Raw genomic sequence first — 19,590 nt, forward strand, 5'->3', positions numbered from 1 at the left:
AGTGGGGAGCTGGGGGGGTTTAGTTTTCAAATCAACCTCGCTTAAAACAAGAAAATAAAGAACACACCCAAGACCCCAGTAAAAAACAGTTACAAGGTTTTTTATTAATTAAAGAAGAATTATTAATTTAATTATTTAATTAAGATTGATGAACTTAAAAAAAAAATGAAAAATCCCGTTCATAACACCAGCTGTTCCTGGCTGGCTGCCTGGGTGCTGGGTCCGTCCCGTGGGGCCCCTGCTCAGCAGGCAGCTGCTCGTCCAGCCGGTCCCTGCAGGTGTGGCCGTCCTTCCCCAGCAGATCCCTCACGTTGTGCTGGAAGGAGAGAGCGGGCTGGCTGAGCCCCGGGGCCGAACTCCGCATGTGGGGAAACTGAGGCACGGCTCCCCGAGATGCTCAGCATCTCCCTCCCAGCCTCAGTCGCCCCTTTTGCATCCCCACCATCATTATTCCTACCTTGCCGGGGAGCAGGAGGGGCTGGAAGGCTGTGGGGGTCTGGAGGCAGTCCATGTGCTGCAGTGGGGTGGTGTCCTTGTGCGAGCCCCCGCAGCTGTGTGGCACGGTGGGGTCCCTGCCGTCGGCCGCTGGCGCCCTGTTGGACGGGGCACAGGGATGCTCAGTGCCCAGTACTGTGGCACCCCGTGCTCCAGCCTGCTACGGCAGGGAGGGGGCCAGGGGGTACTCCCCGGTGGTATCTGTCCCTTCCGTCTCCCCTCCCACTGCGGCAGGAGACCCTCCACCCGTCCAGCCATCCTGGATCTGCTCTTTCCCCACAGCTCCCCAAGCCCAAGTTCAGGCTGAGACCCGGCAGAACTCGTCACATGTGGCTTCAGCACCCTTGAGACAGAGACCTGGGCCAGGTGGGGCAGTGTGGGCAGGCTGTAAAACCCCACAGAGCGGGGGCAAGCACAGCTGCCCCTGCGCAGCACATCTCTGCTCCCCTGCCCTGCCCAAGCCCCCCTGGAAGCCTCCGCCCCCACCCTGCTCGGGGCAGCGTCCTCAAATTCACAGGCTTGTACCCCATGGCACCTCCATCCCCGCTCTTCCCCCTGGGGAGGGCGCCCTGGGTCCCTGCTGCCGGGCAAGGCTGCGACGGGGCTTGGCAGGGTCGCACCCCCTAGGCAGACACCCGCACCCCCGTGCCAGCACCCGTCTCCCCCGTCCCACCCACGGTGCCGGGTCCTACTCGGGGCCAAGCAGCCGCATGCTGGGGGGCCGGTCCCAGGACAGGCTGTGGACATGGCTCAGCAGCTACTTCATCAGCATGCCCACGGATCGCTGGGAAATTGTTCCTGTGCCAGGGACCACGTGGGCACCAGTCGGGGAGCCAGAGGGACCGGGGCGAGCGTTGTGCCTGCAGCCACCACTGACCCCATCGCACTCACTCCTTAATCCCAGCGGCATCCTCAGCCCCTGGCTGCGGCGCCTTCTCCTGGAGCTGCCCCACGATCCTCTTGCCGTGCTCCTCCAGCTGCTGCCGGAAAGCCCCCAGCTCCAGGCGGTCCAGCTGTGGATGGGTGCACACCCTCAGCCAGCCGCCCCGCGATGGGACATCATTGTCCCCGGGGGGGACAGCTGGGAGGGGAGGGCCCTTGCAGGCAGGCCGCCATAGGCCCCCAAGGCCCGATGGTGCCAGTTTTGTGTGGTGGGGACAAGCCAACCCTCACCTTGGAGGCCGTCTCTTCACTGAACTGTTGCTGGACCTTCTCCTGGCCTATAACCTGGCTCAGCAGCTCCTCAATCGCGTCATTCAGCCGCTTCATGCTTGTGTTAAACTCGGTGAAGTTGACATTGGTGGCCAGGGCTGTCTCTGCTTTCTAGCAAGAGGGAAAGGCAGGAGAGCGGTGGGGAAAGGACGGCGGTACGATGGGCAGGGCCAGGTCGTGTCGGGAGGAGAGGGAGAAGCAGCTACATGGCCCTGCTCGCCCCATCACCCCCGTGGGCTTGGTCCCAGCAGCCAAAGGGACCTGGGGGGAAAGAGCAGGACCCGGCAAGGGAAATCCTGGAAATCCTCCCTCCCATCGGCTGGTTCTGTCACCGAGCACCCAAGGGACCAGGGGTGTTTGTCACCCTGCCTGGGACCCCCTTGGCTGGTGCTGTGGCCCCTCAAGGGTGTAGCAGAGCAATTCCCAGCACCGGGTCCTCCTTGTCCGCTTTCTCCTTCTCCAGCCTCTCCACGGCCTGGAACGGAGCCTTCCCATGCAGACAGCACCCCATGATGCCACGGCAGGGTCAGAGCTGCCTCCCAGCCAGCCCAGAACACTGGCCTCCTCGGCTTCTCAGACTCCCCCAGGAAAGGCATTTGGAAGCTCTGCAGGGCTGCGAGCAGGTTGGCAGGGGGACAAACGCCTTGTGGTGCCCAGCCTGGGCTCTGCCTGGAGGATGCTCTGACCCCACGGGGCTTTCAGCCACCTACCTCGGTATCTTTGTGCTCCTGGTGACTGTCAGCCAGGACGTCCCCCACGACGGAGCGGAGTTTCTCATAGTCCCCTTGTACCTGCAGCGTGGTGGCCTGGGTGCTCTTCAGCAGTTCTTCATCCTGCTTCAGGGAGGAAGATGACGAGGCAGTGCCATGCAAGGGGGCAGTGGCTGCCCCGTGGGGACAGACCCAGGTTACTTGGCTGGTGGCCATGGGCTATCAGTGCCAGCAGGACATTTGCACCAGACTGTAATTTCCTTCCATGCTGCTGACTTGTACAAGCCAGTCTGGGGGGCGGTGAGGGGCTCCCCCACGCTACTGCAAAGCACAACCAGCCGGGGGGTTCCTAGGAGCCCCCTGCCAAGCCCCCCACGTCGGCCTCTCCCTACGTGGCTCCTCCTCGGCAGCTGCTTCACCACCTTGCCCCTGGCTGTGGCCGCAGGGTGGTGGTCTGGGGTCGAGGGGAGCATGGCTTAAGCCTTGGGGTGGTGGTCTGGGTTTCCAGGGTTCCCTGGCTGTGTCCTAAGGGTGGTAGTCGGGGGTGCCAGGAACCATGGCTTTGTCCCCAGATCATGGTCTGGGTGCCCAGGGACTGTGGCTCTGTCCCCAGGGTGGTGGTCTGGGGTCGAGGGGACCCTGACTGCACCCTTGCAGCGGTGGTTTGCCTCACCACCTTGCCCACCGCCTGCCAGGACATGAAGGTGTTCACCATTTCCTGGAGCTTCTCATGGCGCTGGAGAAGCTGCCCCACCTTCACTCCGGTGTCCGTGCTGGAGACGGGGCGTGCTGTCTGCGCCTCTGCCTCCTCCTGCCCCATGTGCTGTATCACCCTCAGCTTGTTTTTCTGCAGGAAGGGGAGAAGGAATGGGCTGTGAGCTGGGATGGATGCAGCCAAGGAGCCCAGGTGCCCTGGAGGCTCCATGGCCCCAGCCAGCCCAGGGAGGTGGGTGGGAACCTCGCCAGAACCACCCCCCCGAGGTGGTGTGTGAAGGGAGCGCTACCTCACCTGTGCCTTCACCTGCTCATCTGTCTGCATCGCCAGGAGCTTCAGCCTGGCCTCAGTCCTCTGCTGATGCTCTCCCAGCTCCTTTAGCTCCCGCTCTATCTCCTGCAGGCCCAGGTCCTTCATCTCCATCAGCTCCTGCTTGATTTTTTGCAGCGTGGACCTGGCCAGGGAGATGGGGGCACGGGGAGGTTTATCCTCCGTTGGGCTGCTCGGGGGTGTTCATCACCCCCCAGACCGAGGTGCTCCAAGCCCTCCTGGGCTCCCCTGCAGCCCCCCTGGGGTAGGAAACCCCCTCCCGTCCTCTTACCCCATCTGGGCGCTTCCATGCAATTTCCAGTTGGCTCCATCCACCCTGGGCTTTCCACGCGTATCCTCCAGCTGCCTGGTCTGGGAACGGGGGTGTTGGCGGAGTCAGGGCACGGCCCCCCGTGTCGTCCCAGCACGGGGGTCCTTTGTATGCCCCGGGTTCAGGTGCTCACTTGTCCCCCGGAGGGGCTGCTGTGAGACGTCCCTGCCACAGGCAGCGCAGGAGGTCTGTCTGTCGGGGCAGCCGAGGAGCTGCCGTGGCGCTGCCTGTGCCAGGTCCTGCCTCCCGGCGGGATGCGCAGGGAAGAGAAGGGCTGAGCAAAGCTCCGCAGAGCCCCGGGGCGTGCAGTGGCTGGAGGCACTGGGGGCTGCGGTCCCGCTGGGTCCCACTCCCGCAGCCAGGATGCCCCAGCACTCAGCGCCGACAGAGCTCAGGCTCCTCGGCCTCCTCCTCCTCCTTCTCCCCCCTCTCCCAATATGCTGCCCACCAGGCCATCCATCCCCCAGCACCTCCCAGCCCACCATGCTGCTCACCTCCTCTGGGGCCGGGCAGAGGCTCTGCCTTTCCTTCAGCCTTTGCTGGGGAAGGAAGGGATCAAGGGGTCAGGCCGGACACGGGGCTGGGGGGAACGGAGCCACAGGGACATCAGTGCCCAGCACCGCCAAGCCGTGGACCATGGCCCGACACAGGAGGACTGGTCTCCGCGAGGGAGCTGGGGATGCAGCTGCCCCCTGTCCCGGTGCAGGATCCAGGCAGGATTGTGGCCGTAGCCCATCACGCTCCAGCACTGTCTGGTCCCAGGGGCCCGGCAGGCGGCCAGCAGCATCCTGGAGTTTCCTCTGGAGCGGGGCGAGGGGAGGGGCACCAGTCTGGATGTGGGAGCGGGATTTCAAAGGAGCATTTGGGCACAGGACAAAGGGAGAGCGGGCAGGCAGCCTGGGGTCTGTGGCTGGCTTGCCCAGGGCAGAGCCTTATCCCCCTCCTTCCCAGCTCCCACGTTTCTTTTTTTCTGCCTGTTAGTTCAGAAGTGCCCCAGCATCCCTTTGGCTGATGCCCGCAGTTCCCTCTACCCGCAGCCCGACTTGCAGGCAGCGGCGTCCGTTTGTGCCCTCGCCGGGGCAGTGGTGGGGGGCAGAGGGTGGGGGGCTGCAGGAGGGTGGGCTGAGCTCCCCTGCTCCCCCCTTGGGACACCCTTCCCACTTTGGGGTGGCGACAGGGAGAGGGGCAGGGAGGGGGCAAGGGCCCAGCTCCCTCCCCGGGCACCAGCGGCAGCTCACCAAGCCAAGCGCCTCCTGCATCCTGCGGATGTCCTCTGCCATGCGGGACTGCGCCACCTTCATGGTGTGGATCTCCTCGAGCAGCTCCTGGGAGAGAGCCGTGGCCCACGAGAGGGGGGTGGTGGGGTGAGCCCCAGGGGAGGGTCCCTGGGGACCAGGACCTTGACCCCTGCTGTGCTCTTAACTTGAACCTGGGTTTATTTCTGCCCACGGGGGATAGTTGGGGGGCAAAGCACGGCCGCCAGCGTCTCAGCGCAGTGCAGGATGAGGCCCCTGTCTGTTCCCCACCAGTGCTGGCTTTAGGCCTTGGGCGAGCCGAGGGGATTTGGGGTGGGAGATGAGGCCCATGAGGGGCTGGTGGAGCCTCCCAGCTGCCCCAGGAGCGGATGCGGTAGCGGCTGTGGGTCAGGAGCGGGGAAGGGAGGGATGGAGAGGGCGATGGGGCCAGAGCTCCAGGGCTGCTGAGCCTCCAGCTACTGGGGCATTTCAGCCCCAGTTCTTCCTCCCCAAAACTCCAGTTCTTTCTGGCTGTGAAGGCCCACGTGCTGCCATGGGCTCAGGCTTAAAGCAGACCTCAGTGTAAGGGGATGCAACGGCGGCGTGGACCCTGGAGGAGGGGGTGTCTCGTGGGGGAGCACCCAGGAGACTGGCAGAAGCCCCTACCTTGAAGATGCTGCTCCCATTCTCTTTGATTTTCTTCTCTATCTTCTGGGCGTAGGTGGTCTCACAGGTGAGCTGGGGGCCGCTCGTGGTCTCCTGCAGTCGCTCCCGTGGCTCCTGGGGCTGCTGCCACGTGCCCTGGGCCCTGTCCCCCTTCTTCTCCAGAACAGGGGGTGCCTTGGCAGGCTGGTCCCTCTTCAGGAGGGGAGTCGGGCTGTGTCCCCGCTTCTCCACAGGGAGGTCCTGCAGGCCCAGGTGCCAGAGCATGGCCAGCAGCAGTCTGCGCAGGGCCACGAAGTCGATGGCCCTGATCTTGGTCGTCCCGATGGCGACATCCAGCAGCTGGGCCAGGCTGAGCTGGGCCATGGCTGCTGCCGTGCCCGAAACGACAGAGGGACCTGAGCGGGACCTGAGCTCCTGGGGGAGTGGGAGAAAGAGCTGCCCAGGGGGCCCTTTCTGCCTGGGGGAGACTGGGATGGGTGGGAGGGATGGGCAGTCAAAGCCTTCCTCCTCCTCCCCTCGTCCTCCTCCTCCTCCCTGTCCGCGTCCTCCTTGTCCTCGTGCTTCTCCTCCTCCTCCTCCTCCTCCTCTGTTGCCTCCTAGCAGCAGAGTGGTCACAGCGGCGGTGGGACGGGTGACAAGGGACAATGCAGCGTCCCCCGTTGCTGGGCGATGCCCCGCTCCCGGCTGGTCCTTGGGATGCGGTTATCCACAGGCATGGGAGAGGCCGAGGGTCCCGGCTGCCTTTTCCACCTCCATCCCTGAGGCGCAGCTGGCGCAGGCTGATCTGTGGCCGCAGCCAGCGCAGCCCGAGCCCGGGCAGAGGCAGCTCCCTCGCAGGGCTGTCCCGGTCACTCAGCCCGCTCCGGTGACACGTCCCGCAGGAGACCAGGCCCGGCTCCCAACCGCCGCCATTATTGTGGTTTTCTGAGGCAACAAAGGGTTGGCGCGGAGGGGAGCTGGGGGGGTCCGGGCCAGGGCATGGGGACCGGGGGCTCCCCCAGGAACTCACTGGGATCATTGTCTGGGTTTTGTTATTGTCTTTAAGGGGAAGACATGCTGCTGGGGTGGGCACCGGCCCATGGGAGCCTGTAGCTGGCCTTTTCTTCCCCCACTTTATTTTTTTAATCTATCGCTATAATCTATGTGTATCATATATATATATAAATCCAGGGAGAAGGAAGCAGCATCCCAGAGGTACTGAAGGGGGTGTGTGGGTTCTCTAACAGCCCACTTCATGCCCGAGCAGCCCTGCAGCAGGGCAGGAGAGGGCAGAGGGGGAATAATGAAAAATAAATGGATGGAGGTGGCTGTCGAGAGCCCGGATCATGGCCACGGCGGCACGGAGCCACTGGTGCCCCCCCAGCTCTGGATTTCCCAGACAGGTGCTGCAGCGCCCAGAGCAACACGCGCCTCTCCTCTGGCTTCTGGAATTCAGCACGGCTTCTTGCACAGACCCCCCTGAACCCCCCCTCACCCCGTCCTCCCTCCTCTGCACCTCTGCAGGGCCGGGGCGAAGCAGAACTGGGGGCTGCGATTTGTCAATGTGTTCCCCCCAGCCCTGTGACCACCGTTCATCTCCCTTCTCCAGGGAATTAATTTTACTAATTAAAGAATAGTAATGCATTTAAATTTTAAATCACAATCATGATTTTATTAATTAAAAAAATATATATCACTTTTGGAACACCAGCTCTCCCTGCCCGTCTTTCTGGGTGCTGGATCCGTGTGTCCGGTGTCCCCGGTGCCTGGGAGAGGTGGCCGTTGCCTGAGTCCGGCTCTGTTGGCTCAGCACGGACTGGAAAGCTCAGCGCTGGGTCCGACGGGACCAGGCACACAGCCTGTGCCCAGGACCATCAAAGGCACTCCAGGGACACATCCTGGTTCCTTGGGAGTGCAAGCAGGGACACGTAGAGCAACGGTGACATCTGAGACGTGGGCAAGCGCTCCCTCAGATGGAGGAGGACTTCTGATGCCAGTGCCACCACCCCAGGGATGCAGGCAGGGTCCCCTGGTACCCAGGCCATCATCTCAGGGATGCAGTCGGCACCTCCAGGGAGCCAAGGACAAGAAGCAGGGGGTCAGCCAAGCCCCGCCCCCCCCCCCTCACATGCAGCCTAGCCTTCCTAGTGCTGAGAAGGTCCAGGGGAAAGGAGGCTTTGGGCAAAGGAGAAGCAGGGATGGGGAGGGAAACAGCCCCGGGAGCTGGGCACTGGTCTGTGCTGGGAGGCAGCATCCATCTCTGCTTGTGGCTCTGGAGCTGTGAGTGTTGACCCTGGGGATGTGATCTGGGAACTGTCGACTCATTGCATCTCAAGAGCTTTGTGAGGCTCGAACTTGCCAAGCCTGGCTGCTCCTGGTCTCAGGAAAGATGACCTCAGACCCAGCAGTTTTCTGACCACTAGAAAAAGCCTGGCCAACCTTTGGCCTTGCATGGCTCCCACCCTGGACCCCATGTCACGAGTCTGGCAGGTGCTGGGGAATATCAGCTTTCCTGCTCAGACTGATGTTTGCCTCCAAACAGCCTTGATCTTATACCCCCACCCTGCTGCCTCCTTCCCTGTCTGCCCGAGGATAGTGTTTGGTGCAGGACTCGCCATGTGCATGCGAGATCAGCTGCTCACACCTACTCACAGTCCCCATCCAAGTGCCATGGTGACAACATCAGCAGCAATATTTCATCCTTGTAAGCCAGTGGGCTGAATCATGGCTATTTGGAGCCCACGAGAGGGGCCGTGGGGGTCTGTGTGCCCCCAGCGAGGGGAAGGAAGGGCTGGGGCTGGGGTGGGGGTAGGGAGGGATGAGAGTGGAGGAGCTGTAGAGAGAGCTGGGTTTGGGGAGGGTATAGGGCTGGGAGGGATATGGGAGATCATACAGGGAAGGGTGGGGCTGGGAGAGGTATAGGGAGACATGAGGCTGGGAGGGGTGTAAGGAGGGATGGAGCTGGGAGGGATGTGGGGAGAGATGGCGTGGGGAGAGATGAGGGGAGATGAGGCTGGGAAGGATGTGGTTTGGATGGGACTGGGAAGGATGTGGTTTGGATGGGACTGGGAAGGATGGGATTGGGAGGGGTGTGGGGAGGGATGGGACTGGGAGGGATGGGACTGGGAGGGATGTGGTTTGGATGGGACTGGGAAGGATGAGACTGGGCAGGGAGTGGGAGTAGGGGGAATGGAGGGAGTACAGCTCTGTGAAAGACACGGCATGGCGATGCTGTAGGGAATGTACAGAGAGGCAGGGATCTAGGAGGGCTTTGGGGAGCAGTGGTCGATGGGCAACAGCTCTGGGGGACCATGTGGCAGGGCAGTGGCTCTGGGAGGGTTGCCAGAGGGACAAGTGGCCCAGGCAGAGCCCCCCGGCGCTCCCTGCCCAGCCCCTGCAGCGAGGCTTTGCAGATGGGGACATCCTATGGCTTTGCCGGGGGCGGGGGACCCGATGGCTCTGTGCTGACGTGTCCCTCAGCCACGGGCAGCGCTGGCAGTGGGGTCAGCAGAGACTCAGCTTGTCTGGCGCGTGCCGTGTCCTCGCAGCCTGCTGGGATGTTGCAAGAGCCGGGAAAGCAAAGTCACCGCCGCTCTGCGAGCTGCCCCCGCATACACATAACGTACACATACAGATAACAGGGCACTTCTTCAAGCATGAAGGCAGCAGACCCTCTCTTGTACGCAACAACGCCGATCACTTCATTTATCCTCCCTTTATGCCTCACCCGAAGTCCCCCTTTGAGCTGGCTGTGTCCATCCACATGGAGCCTTTTTTTGATAAATGTAGCTATTTTTCTTGACTAATGTGAGTGCCACCTTTGGTGCCTGGGCAGTATTTGCTGAATCGCTCCTTTAACAGACTTTGCCAGCAATGCCTAAAAGTACTGTTTTGCAGCTCAGCTTGGCTGCCAAAAGCACAGCCACCCTGAAACGCTGATTGTCCTGGTTATTGCCAGGCTGCTCGTGGGGTGCAGGGGTGACCTCTTAGGCACCCTGGATCTGCTTGTGCCCATTTTCCTGGGGGTCCTTAACGATGGACATGGAGGGCCAAGGAGATGTGGGAAACTGCTGTGACACCAGCCACAGCCCCGATGCCGGCTCGGGAGCGTCTCTGTGCTGGACCCATCATCCTCCCAGGATGCAGAAGGGGACACCCGGGCACCACCTGCCCTGTCCCTCATGGGACACCGTGGGTTGGGGGTTGTCAGGACCCTTGTGTGTTTTCCAGCTGACCCCATCTGGAAGGGAGGACTGGGGTTATCCATCCTATATTTTGACTACGGGGACTGCAGAGCCCACAGGATGGTGGGACGGGGACAGTAGCCCTCCTGCCTTGTGCCAGCATGTCTGGGCAGATGCATTTTTTCCCAAGCATCCTCCTATCAATAACCCACTTGGGTTTCTGGTTGATGATCCACCAGCTGACCCTGGCTGGTGGAGCAGCTCTGCCTGCAAACTCTCTGCTCACAGCACCATGCTGACTGCATGGTCATAAGACCCTGGAAAAATCATGAAATGAACCAAAATCCAGTATTTAGTGCTCCTTTTATGGAGCCTTTCCTTTCCGGGCCGCTCCAGCGTGTGTGGTGTTGCAGGGCTAGAAGCTGACCTCTACTTGTTCCCATTAAAGGCAGCAACCCCTCTGCAGTCTCGGCCCTCCGGGAGACAGGGCTTGGAGGAAAAAGCCAAACTGCAACACAACCTGGCAGCCAAAACCACAGGGAACATCCCGTTTTGGTAAAAGCCCCCCAATCCCTAACCCCGGCAGCCTTTTCTCCTGACGTTGCAGGGATTCTGTGCATTGTCCCCCAGAATAAGGCTCGAGGGAGCTGCCTGGTAAAAAGGCAGCCAGAGGGGATGGCGTAAAAGAGTCCGGCAATACCCGCTGCTGCAGGGGACGCGGGTGGTAAAACATCCCTGGAGTGGCATGGCTCATGGCACAGCAGGGACGGGTCACAGTGACCGCGGAGGGTCTACAGCAGGTTTGTGTGCTTCCCCCGAGGGGCTGGTGTGGGCACCGGGGAAGGGGGGACAAGCCATTTTGCCCCCACATCCAGGGGTTTTGTGCAGCCCTGGTCTTGCTCATCATCTGAGGCGCTTGCCTTGGGCTGCCCCCGGACTCACTGAGCTGACGCTGTGTTGGTGGAGGGGGGAAAGAAGCTGAAGGAGCCCCTGGAGAGTGCAGTTGCCCTCCCAGGTATGGGAAAACCCCATGCACCGTGGGGCTGTGTGGCTCGGCCTGGACTGGACGAGACAAATCCCCAAGTTTTGCTGTCAGAATAAGGCTCCAAGGGCTCACACCAGGCTCGGGGTCATTCCTGGGAGGGTTTGTTGGAGGCAGAGGCAGGTGGGTGCTGTGATGCCCAGGTACTGTGCAGGTGCCTTCGCAAAACCGCAGCATCTGGTGGGAAAACAGGCATTGGAGAGGGGTTTGGGGATGTACCCCGTTGTTCCTTGGTGTTTGATAAGCATTCGTCATGTCAAATGACTGGATGTAAATTTCTGATCATCAGGAGGATAAGCAGATCCCATCCACCCTGGTGGGGAAGAGGCAGCATCCCAGCTGGTGGGGACCACCAGCTCCAGACCTTGGCACCCCTGGAGAGGCAGGCCCAGGGCTTTTTTTTACGGTGCACCCAGGTCTTTTTTTTTTTTTTTTTTTTTAGGGGGGCCACAGCAGATCCGAGAGTACCAGCTGCTGGGCACGGCAAAAAGCGCTGAGGAGAAAGCTGTCGGAAGAGCTTCTGCTAGGTGTTTTGGGCTGTCTTGGCTAAATCAGCAGCTTGATGGTGGGTCTCCATCCTGCCAGGTGCCTGACAGGCAGGATGGAGACATGCAGAAGGAAAAGACACTTATTTTCCCACTCTGAATTCAAGTAAAGCAAGTATGGGAAAAGATGGACCCCCTTAAAGGGCTTGGGTGCCTCCAAACTCACCCATCTTTTCCATCTATGTGAGTTTATTTTGACAGCACGGGAAGGGATACAACTAAGACAGGGGCCAGGACCCTTGGACCCTCCACCCCTTGGATTTACTTTTTCCCCTCTTCCCTTCACCTGGTTCCCACCAGTGCCAACTATTCACCATGTTTGAGCCGGGGCTGGGAAGTGGTGGGAGGAGAACAGGCTGAGCAGAAACTTGGAGAAAGCCTCAGATTTGCAGGTTGAGCCATCGCTAAGGAAAAACCTGGGGGAGTTCGGGAGGACTGGCCGTGTCGTGGGAGGGATGGGCAGGTGTCCCCAGGTGAGGGACACTTCACCCAGCCCATCCTTTCCAGCAGCCACCAGCCATGTGGATGGGTTGTGGCTGCATGGCAAAGCTCCGCGCGTGCATCTTGCCGTCAGGAATAAATCCATGATTTTTCTCACCGGGATCCTCGCCCTCGTTGAGAGAAGGGATGGAGGACACGTCTCTGCTTATTGGAAATGTCCCTGCTTCATCTCTTATGATTTGGAGAAGTGCAGCATGGATTTGTTATGGAAATATCGAGACCTATAGTGAGTATTTGCCTGGCACCAGGCTCACATATAGTTCGATCATCTGGCTTTAAATGTGCTTTGAAAATAAGCACTTTCACGTAACTATATCTAATATTATTTTCCCTCCTCCCCACCTGGTCGGTGACAGTGGGAAGTTGGGGTGATGCTGTGGAAGACAAGGGCTGTCTGCAGCATCCTCTTGTCCTTGCAAAAGGCTGCAGAGCTCTGCCCAAAAGCCATCGCAGTTTTAGTGAAGGGACCCCCGGCCACCCCCGCCTGTGGGGAGGGCTGTGTCCTCTTCTGGGTCAGAATGTCCCTTGTTCCCTGGAAGCCACCAACCTCAGAGCAGAGAAGGTCTCAGCTGTGGTCCCTGGAGAGAAGCTGAGCCTGATGCTGCCTTCTTGCTTGGATAAAAGGATCCTGGAGACCTTGACCCTGCACTGGGTTTGAGGGGGCTGAAACACTGGCCGTGAGCTGCATTGCTTAAAGCCGGAGAAAAACATACAGGCAGCGTATAGGGACTTGCTTTGCTCCTGAAACTGGTTTCTCCTCCCTCAAGCACCAGCAGACTCAATCCCGTCATTCAGGAAAGATGCTGCTGCATGTGGAAGTGGGGCAAAGGCAGCGAGAAAAGCCATGCCCAGGAAAGAACGAAAGTGCTCACAGAGCCAGGGCTGTGATATGCCAAAATCCCTTTGATTTTGGCGTGGTCAAAGCAGCAAAGGGAGGCAGACTCGTTTTTCCAGTGCCTATGTATAGAGCCGTGAGCTCATAGTTTCCGTCGGCGGGGAGCATTCAAAGTATGGGAAACAGGAATTTCCACCCCGCCTTGGTGCTGGCAGAGAGCAAACTGAAGCTGGGGAGATGCTCGGCTGCCCCAAATCTGCTCTCGCTGGCCCAGATCACTCATTCAGCAATGGAGATCTCGGTGGGTGCAACCCTGGCACCTCCAGCAGCTTCAAGGAGGGGCCAGGGAGGGGGATGGGGATGCCTACCCCAGGGGTGACTGTGCAACCTCAGCCCCGGCACGATCTGTCTGGAGAGGTTTCAGCCTCAATTTCTGGACCATCCCAAGAAAACTGGGATAACAAGTGGAGTGGCTTGGTCCCTGATCTTAAGCAGGGGGTGTGGAAGGTGATGACATGCTACGAGTCTCCTTCCAGCGAGGGACAGGCCTTCACGGCTTGAGACATCCCCCCCGGGGCATGTCTCCCACCATGGGTGCTCTCTTTTGGCAGCTGCCCCAGTGCACGGGACGGCTCGGCGGGGCTGCACCTCCCCTGCTCCTTCCAGAAACCAGCCCCATGTTGTAACTGCTGCAACCGCTGCACCCACGAGCGACTGATACTGCTGCCCACGCCTGCAGCCCTGCCGCGACTGCCAGCCGCACGAAACCACCCCTCCTGCCCATAGAGGACCTCCAGGGCCCATCTCACTGGGGTTTGGGTGCCAGAGGTGCATCTCCTCTTCTGCCTGCCCCACAGATCCTGCAGAGCCCTGGGCATCTTCTTGGGGCTGGAGGACCGCAGGGCTGGGAATGCTTGTGTGGAGCATCTCTCTGCCCCAAGGCAAGACTCCCCGCTATGTCAGGGTTCTCCGGAAGGCTTTCCATGATGGAGACTCCAGGCCCTCCAGGCCATTGGGGCCCCTTGATGGTTCAAATTCAGGTCCCGTGGCTGCACTGCCACAGCCAGAGCTGGGGAAGGCGTGCAGGCGGGGCGCCTTGGGGTCACTGTGCCTGCTCTGGGAATCTCATCCTCACATCCCTGTGGAGCTGCTCAGCAAGCCTGAGTGTGGGCTGGCAGCCCCGTGGCCACTGGCCGGGCTGAGGGGTGGCAGAGGTGGCTGGAAAGAGTCGAGACTGTGGGAGGAGTGACCCACCCCGTGGCAGTTTTTTCAAGGCTTTGCAGGGGAGACACCTCTCAGCTTCTCGCCTGGGGGTCAAGCGAGGGATGGGCAGCACCCTGGGACACATGTAAGGCCACAGGGAACCTTCTCCACGTGTGTTTCCAGCAGGCACCTGGCCAAACAGTGACTCATGAGCCACCTGCGGCTGCTGAGATGGCCAAGCTCGGGGCTTCTGCCTGCCCTCAGCCCACAGGGCTCCTGCCGCTGCCTGGACTGCAGTTCCCAAGGATGCTGGAAACCCCCTCCAGGGCAGGTTCAAGGCAGCAGTGGCCCTCGAGCCTGCTGGAGTGTGTTTGCTGGGCTGTGTGCTGCCACACCGGTGCTTGGGTGAGCGTCTGATGGTGTAGGGCGGGGAGCGCAGGGCTGGAGTGAGGAGTGTTTGGGGGATGAGGAGGGGAGGGGGCGTAGGGATGAAGATGTGGCCAGGGCGAGGAACAGGGAGCTGTGGCGGCTGGAGGCAAGAATTGTTTGGCAGGAGCCCAGCCCTGGTGCAGGGTGCTGCCGGTCACCCTGCTCTGCAGCAACAGAGGGATTCTGGGCTCCCGACATCCCCTTTAGCGACTGTTTCATTGGGGTTTGAGCTCAGGGATGAGCCCGACTACAGGTGCCCATCACATGAGGGAAAGCAGGCAGGACCGTGCTGCCTGTCCCTGCCCTCCGACGCCTGACACTGGCTCCTCGCCCCCTCCCTGGCCAACCAGGCAAATATCAGGCCTTTAAAACGGGGAACGAGTTCCTCCGCATTCAATCCCCGGGAGCTGGCCCTGTCCCTGCTCCAGCTTCTGCGCAACGCGCCCGCATGACACGCGCAGCCAACACCTCCGTGTTAGATAGGTGTCCCAGTCCTCTCCCCAGCTGGTGCTCGGTGCTGGGGCACGGCCAGCCCCGCTTCTGGGGACAGCAGTGGAGTGCATGGAGGGGCTCCTGCCCTGGTGCCCTGCAGCAGGTAAGGGGGCTTTGGGGGCACAGAGGAGCTGGTGCACAGGGTCAGGGTCTCCTTCTGCAGCACTTTGGGGGACCAGGTCCCTGATCCCTCTTAAAGCAGAGCAGGAGCCTGCATCTTTCTTCTCTTTGATTGGGAGGGGATGGTTTGTTGTGTTCTTGTGACCGTCCTGGCGCAGGGGATGGCTCCCAAGGAAGAGGAGGTCAGCCAAGGAGGGGATGGCAAAACCTCCAGAGACAGCTGTGAGGATGCCCATGGGCACAGTCATGCGTGAGAAAAGGGGTGCAGGTTGGGTCGGGTCTGACAATGCTGCAAGGTCTGGAAAAACCTGCAGGTTTTATGAAGCTCCAGTTTTAAGAGAAAGGAGCTGAGCTGAGCATCCCTCCTCCCCTCTCCCCTCTCTCCTCTCCCCTTTCCCCTCTCCTCTCTTCCTCCGCCCTTCACCCATCTCCCGCTCCCTTCTCCCTTTTCCCCTCTCCTCTCTCCCTTCTTCCCGCTCCCCTCTCCCTTCCTTGAGCCGCCGCATGAATGCTCCCTGCCCTGGGAGACGCACAGCAGAGCTTCAGACCCAGCCCAGACGCGGGTCTGGGGATCCCAGCGGCCCCGCGCTCCCCCTGGCGCCCCAGGCTGGGGCAGGGGCCAGGCGGGATGGCTGGGCTCTGCCCTCCCCGCTCTGACTAAGAGGAGACGCCGGGCTCCGGGGCTTGCTGACCACACCATGCTCCGGCGTGAGGAGCACAGCCTGGAGATGGCTGTGGCCTGGCCACCAGCCTGGGACATCCTCCAGCAGCCTGGAAGGAGCCTGGCGTGGGTGCTCGCTGCCTGCCCCGGGTCCAGCACGCCCCCTCTCCATCCCCGGGGGGTCCTGTGCTCCCACCTGTCCCACTGCCCTGGCCTCCCCCTGCTCCCGCTGGCCCCTCTGTGTCCCCTGGGATGGGAGCATCTCCCTTTCCATGGCAGGTTTCTTTGTGGGATGGGAGTTCCCACCTCCCGTGCACCTGGAGCTGGCAGCAGTGCACGGCGGCACTCGTGACACAAGCTGAACCTGCTTTATCTGTACCACGTGCTGAGCACGTCCATCCAGGGGCTCGTGCGTGTGATTTTGCAGCCGGGGATTGTTGCCCCCGCTGGCTCTGGAGTTGGGGTCCTCCCGTCATCTCTCTCTTGCCCCAAGGGCCACACTGAGAGGCGTAATGCTCCTGAAAATGCCCTGTCTTGTTGAGAGGATGCCTAGTAGCTGTCAACTGCATCTGTTAGGGGCAAGAGGGCAAAAGCAAGAGAGCAGGGAGGAGGAGGAGAGATGAAGAGATGGATCATGCTTATCATTTCAACCTTATTAACCCATCGTGCTTCTTCCTCGCAGCTGGGGAGCGCCTGTGTCCCACAGAGCAGGGATGTCTGAGGCCTTGTCCAGCAAGGAGGGACCCCCGGCCGAGTGCCCCATGTGCTACGAGAAGTTCCACCCGCTGGAGGCCATTCACCACCAGCTCAGCTGCGGGCACACCTTCTGCCACGACTGCCTGGTGAAGTGCTTGCTCTCCGCCAAGCTTGACGGCCAGGTCCAGAGCAGCATCATCTACCCATCTGCCGCTACGTGACTTTCCTCAGCAAGAAGGCAGCTCTATGGCTGCCCAAGGCAGGCACCAACCTCCGGGCCCTGGAGATGCCTCTGTCACCTTCCTCCCTGTCCCATCTGACCAAATTGGAGGCCAGCAACACCTTGGTGGTGCCCAGCCATTTTGTGATGCTGGTGCAGAGCTTCGACCGGTGCTGTAGCACAGGAAACAGCCCCATGGACTCGCAGGGGGTCCCAGGAGAGCTGGCGCGGGAAGCCCACATCTTTGTCATCAGTGACCATGGGATGCCACTGGTGGATGCGGACTGCAGCTCCCTAGGGAGGAGAAGCAGAACGGAAACACGAAGCTCGGTGTCATCCAGCTCGGCCCTGGGGGTGAAATGCTGCCAGTCGCCCATCGCCCTCGCCGTCCTGCTCATCTTGACGGTGGCCATGCTGGCGGCTGTGCTCCCTTGGCTGCTGCTGGTGAAGAGGGACTCGTAGCAGGGATGGGATCAGCTCAGATGCTGGAGGTGTCACTGATGCTGGGACAGAGCTAGGGCTGGGACCTCTCTCAAAAGATCCCATGAGAAAGTCCAGAAGCAGCTCCGGGTGAAGCTCTCTCTCATCTGGCCAGGGACTGAATGGACTTTCAGACCTTTCCGCAGATCTCCGGGTGCTCACAGTGTCGTCGCTGGCATTTTCTGCCTCTTTTGGTTAAAATGTGGCTGGTCAAACCCTGCTAGTGGGTTCCTCTAGTGTCTTAGCAGAGAGCAGGGTTTCTCCTCCTGCACCCCGTTGAGGAGAAATAACTGGACTCCAGATGATCCAGTGTGAATCAACAGAAGCCGTTTATTAAGCACCGATCATCATCTTTTATACCCTGTGTTGTAGCCGTACACGCGACTCGCTTATTTCTGATCAGCCAGTTACACTGTCCACGCGCTGTGCATGCAGTTCGTTCACACATCAGATTGGTTACAAGAATTCGCATAGTAAATTGCTTAGTCATTAGCACAACATGTTTTCTGCCTTCTCAGTTCCCGTTTTTCCCATGTACTACTGCCATCTTCTACCGCCTGTTTTGCCCTTAATCTAATCTCTCACAGTAGGGAGGCTGGCTCACATGGCCATTTTCTCTCAGAGACATTCCTACACATCCATACTTGGGCTTGGATACAACTAAGAGCCAAAGAAACTTTGTTTTGGGTTGTACCAAGTGCATTTGTGATCAGCTGATGGTCCTTTTCACCTGTTTCTTCCCACTGAGGCAATATATTCAATAAAAGCCATTGGTGATTTCCCAATGCCGATCGAGAGGACTGTAGAGGATGTTTTAATTTGGCTAGATCACTAGTAGTTGTGACTAGTTTCTTTGCAAGTATCTATACTATTTAAGACTCCCAGTCCTGTTCCTAAGATACCAGTCACATCTCTCTTCAGTCGTTGTGAGGTGGCAACAGTTCGTCTGTCCATGTACAGTTCATCTAAGGTTCCTGTAAGACACAAAAGAAAAGGGAATCTGCTCGGTCTCCTTTGAGCGACGGGGTCAAAAAGGGGGCGAGATCCACCGGGTGCTGATCCGGTGTATCTTCCCTGAACAGTCTTTGGCTTCCCATGCATGGGGATTTTGGGGAGTAGCTAGCACCATTGGTACTGTGCCAATTTGAGGCATTTTCACTAACACAGGTTGCCCAGGGTGAAATTGTCCTAGGTATTTTCCTGGTTCATTGGGAACTTTTGGAGTGATGATATTGGCAGATACACAGAAAGCTTTCATTCTAGGACAGCCATCTCCACTCCGTTATTGAATTGATAGGTGGCATCATCCCATCGCAAATGCCAACCAGGTTCATGAGTTTTTGCAAAACGCATAACCAATCCATTGGTGCGTTCAACAATGCCATCAGCCTGAGGATAATAGGGAGTATGAAATACCCATCGAATGCCTTCTTCTTTGGCCCAATCTTGTACCACCGAAGCGGTAAAGTGTGAACCGTTATCACTTTGGATTGCCTCAGGAAGGGGAAGGGTGCTGTACCACCCTTGTAGGCCTTTCACTGTGTTGTCCCCGGTAGCTGATTTGAAGCTGGTGGCCATAGTGAGGCCAGAGATAATCTCCACTCCTACTAGGATGTCTCTTTTCTCACCTGATGATCTCAAGGGCCCAATACAATCAATTTGCCAGGAATGCCACAATGGTTTCTTGTCCCGAATGGGTAAGGGAGGCGCCTTACTCGGATGATCTTTATTGAGCCGTAGGCGACATTGTGAACAGGCAGTTACTACTTGTTCGCACAGTTCAGCTGATACAGGCCACCCCCGGGCTAGTCCTTCCTGATACACATCAGCACGGCCTGCGTGGCCACGCTTAACACGTAACCATTCGACTAAGCGTTCCCTTTCCCACCATCATCTACAATGTCAATTTGCTGCAGCCGCGTGAGGCTATCTACCTGTTGGTTGAACTGAGCAGTGATCGAGTTCGAACGATCATGACCTTTTACCCAACCAATGTGCAATGCTCTCTGCCCTCCTCTTTCTAACAGTTGCTTCCAACTATCTGTCTCCCAAATTGGGACTCTGTTCACCTGCCAATCGTTGGCTGTCCAGTGTCCGATCCATTCAGTGGCTCCTTTAAAAACAGCATATGAGTCAGTGCAAATGTGAGTAGCCCCATGTCGTGCAGCTAGTAGGACAGCTCTGAGTTCCCCTACTTGTGCGCTACCTTCTCCTGTTTCAATTGCTCTTTCCCCCGTTGCTACTTCCAGTGCTACGGCTTTGTATTTCCACTTATCGTTCTCACGGTGAGACGACACATCAGTAAACCACACTCCTGTAAGATCACTGCCTTCTTTCAGAGGAGGTGCTTCTTGGATTGGAGATGGTCTGTTTGGTGGGGATTGGAACAATATGGCACCATCTATATCCTTCTGGAGCTTGGATACTTTAACACTGCCTTCAGAGATTGGCGTGATTTCATTAATGCCTTCGAAATAAGCATACCACTTTCGAACTGTGGGTTTCTGGGCAATGCCGGCTGGTGGTGCTG

The 19,590-nt window shown here is 59.2% G+C and overlaps 1 pseudogene; it reads left to right on the forward strand.

The window, feature by feature from the left end:
* Positions 1–16,377: 16,377 nt before the first annotated feature.
* LOC128918167 (RING finger protein 222-like) lies at positions 16,378–17,042 on the forward strand (annotated as a pseudogene).
* Positions 17,043–19,590: the final 2,548 nt, after the last annotated feature.

This window comes from Rissa tridactyla, chromosome 15 (genome assembly GCF_028500815.1).
Source record: "Rissa tridactyla isolate bRisTri1 chromosome 15, bRisTri1.patW.cur.20221130, whole genome shotgun sequence".
Taxonomy (NCBI): Eukaryota; Metazoa; Chordata; class Aves; order Charadriiformes; family Laridae; genus Rissa; species Rissa tridactyla.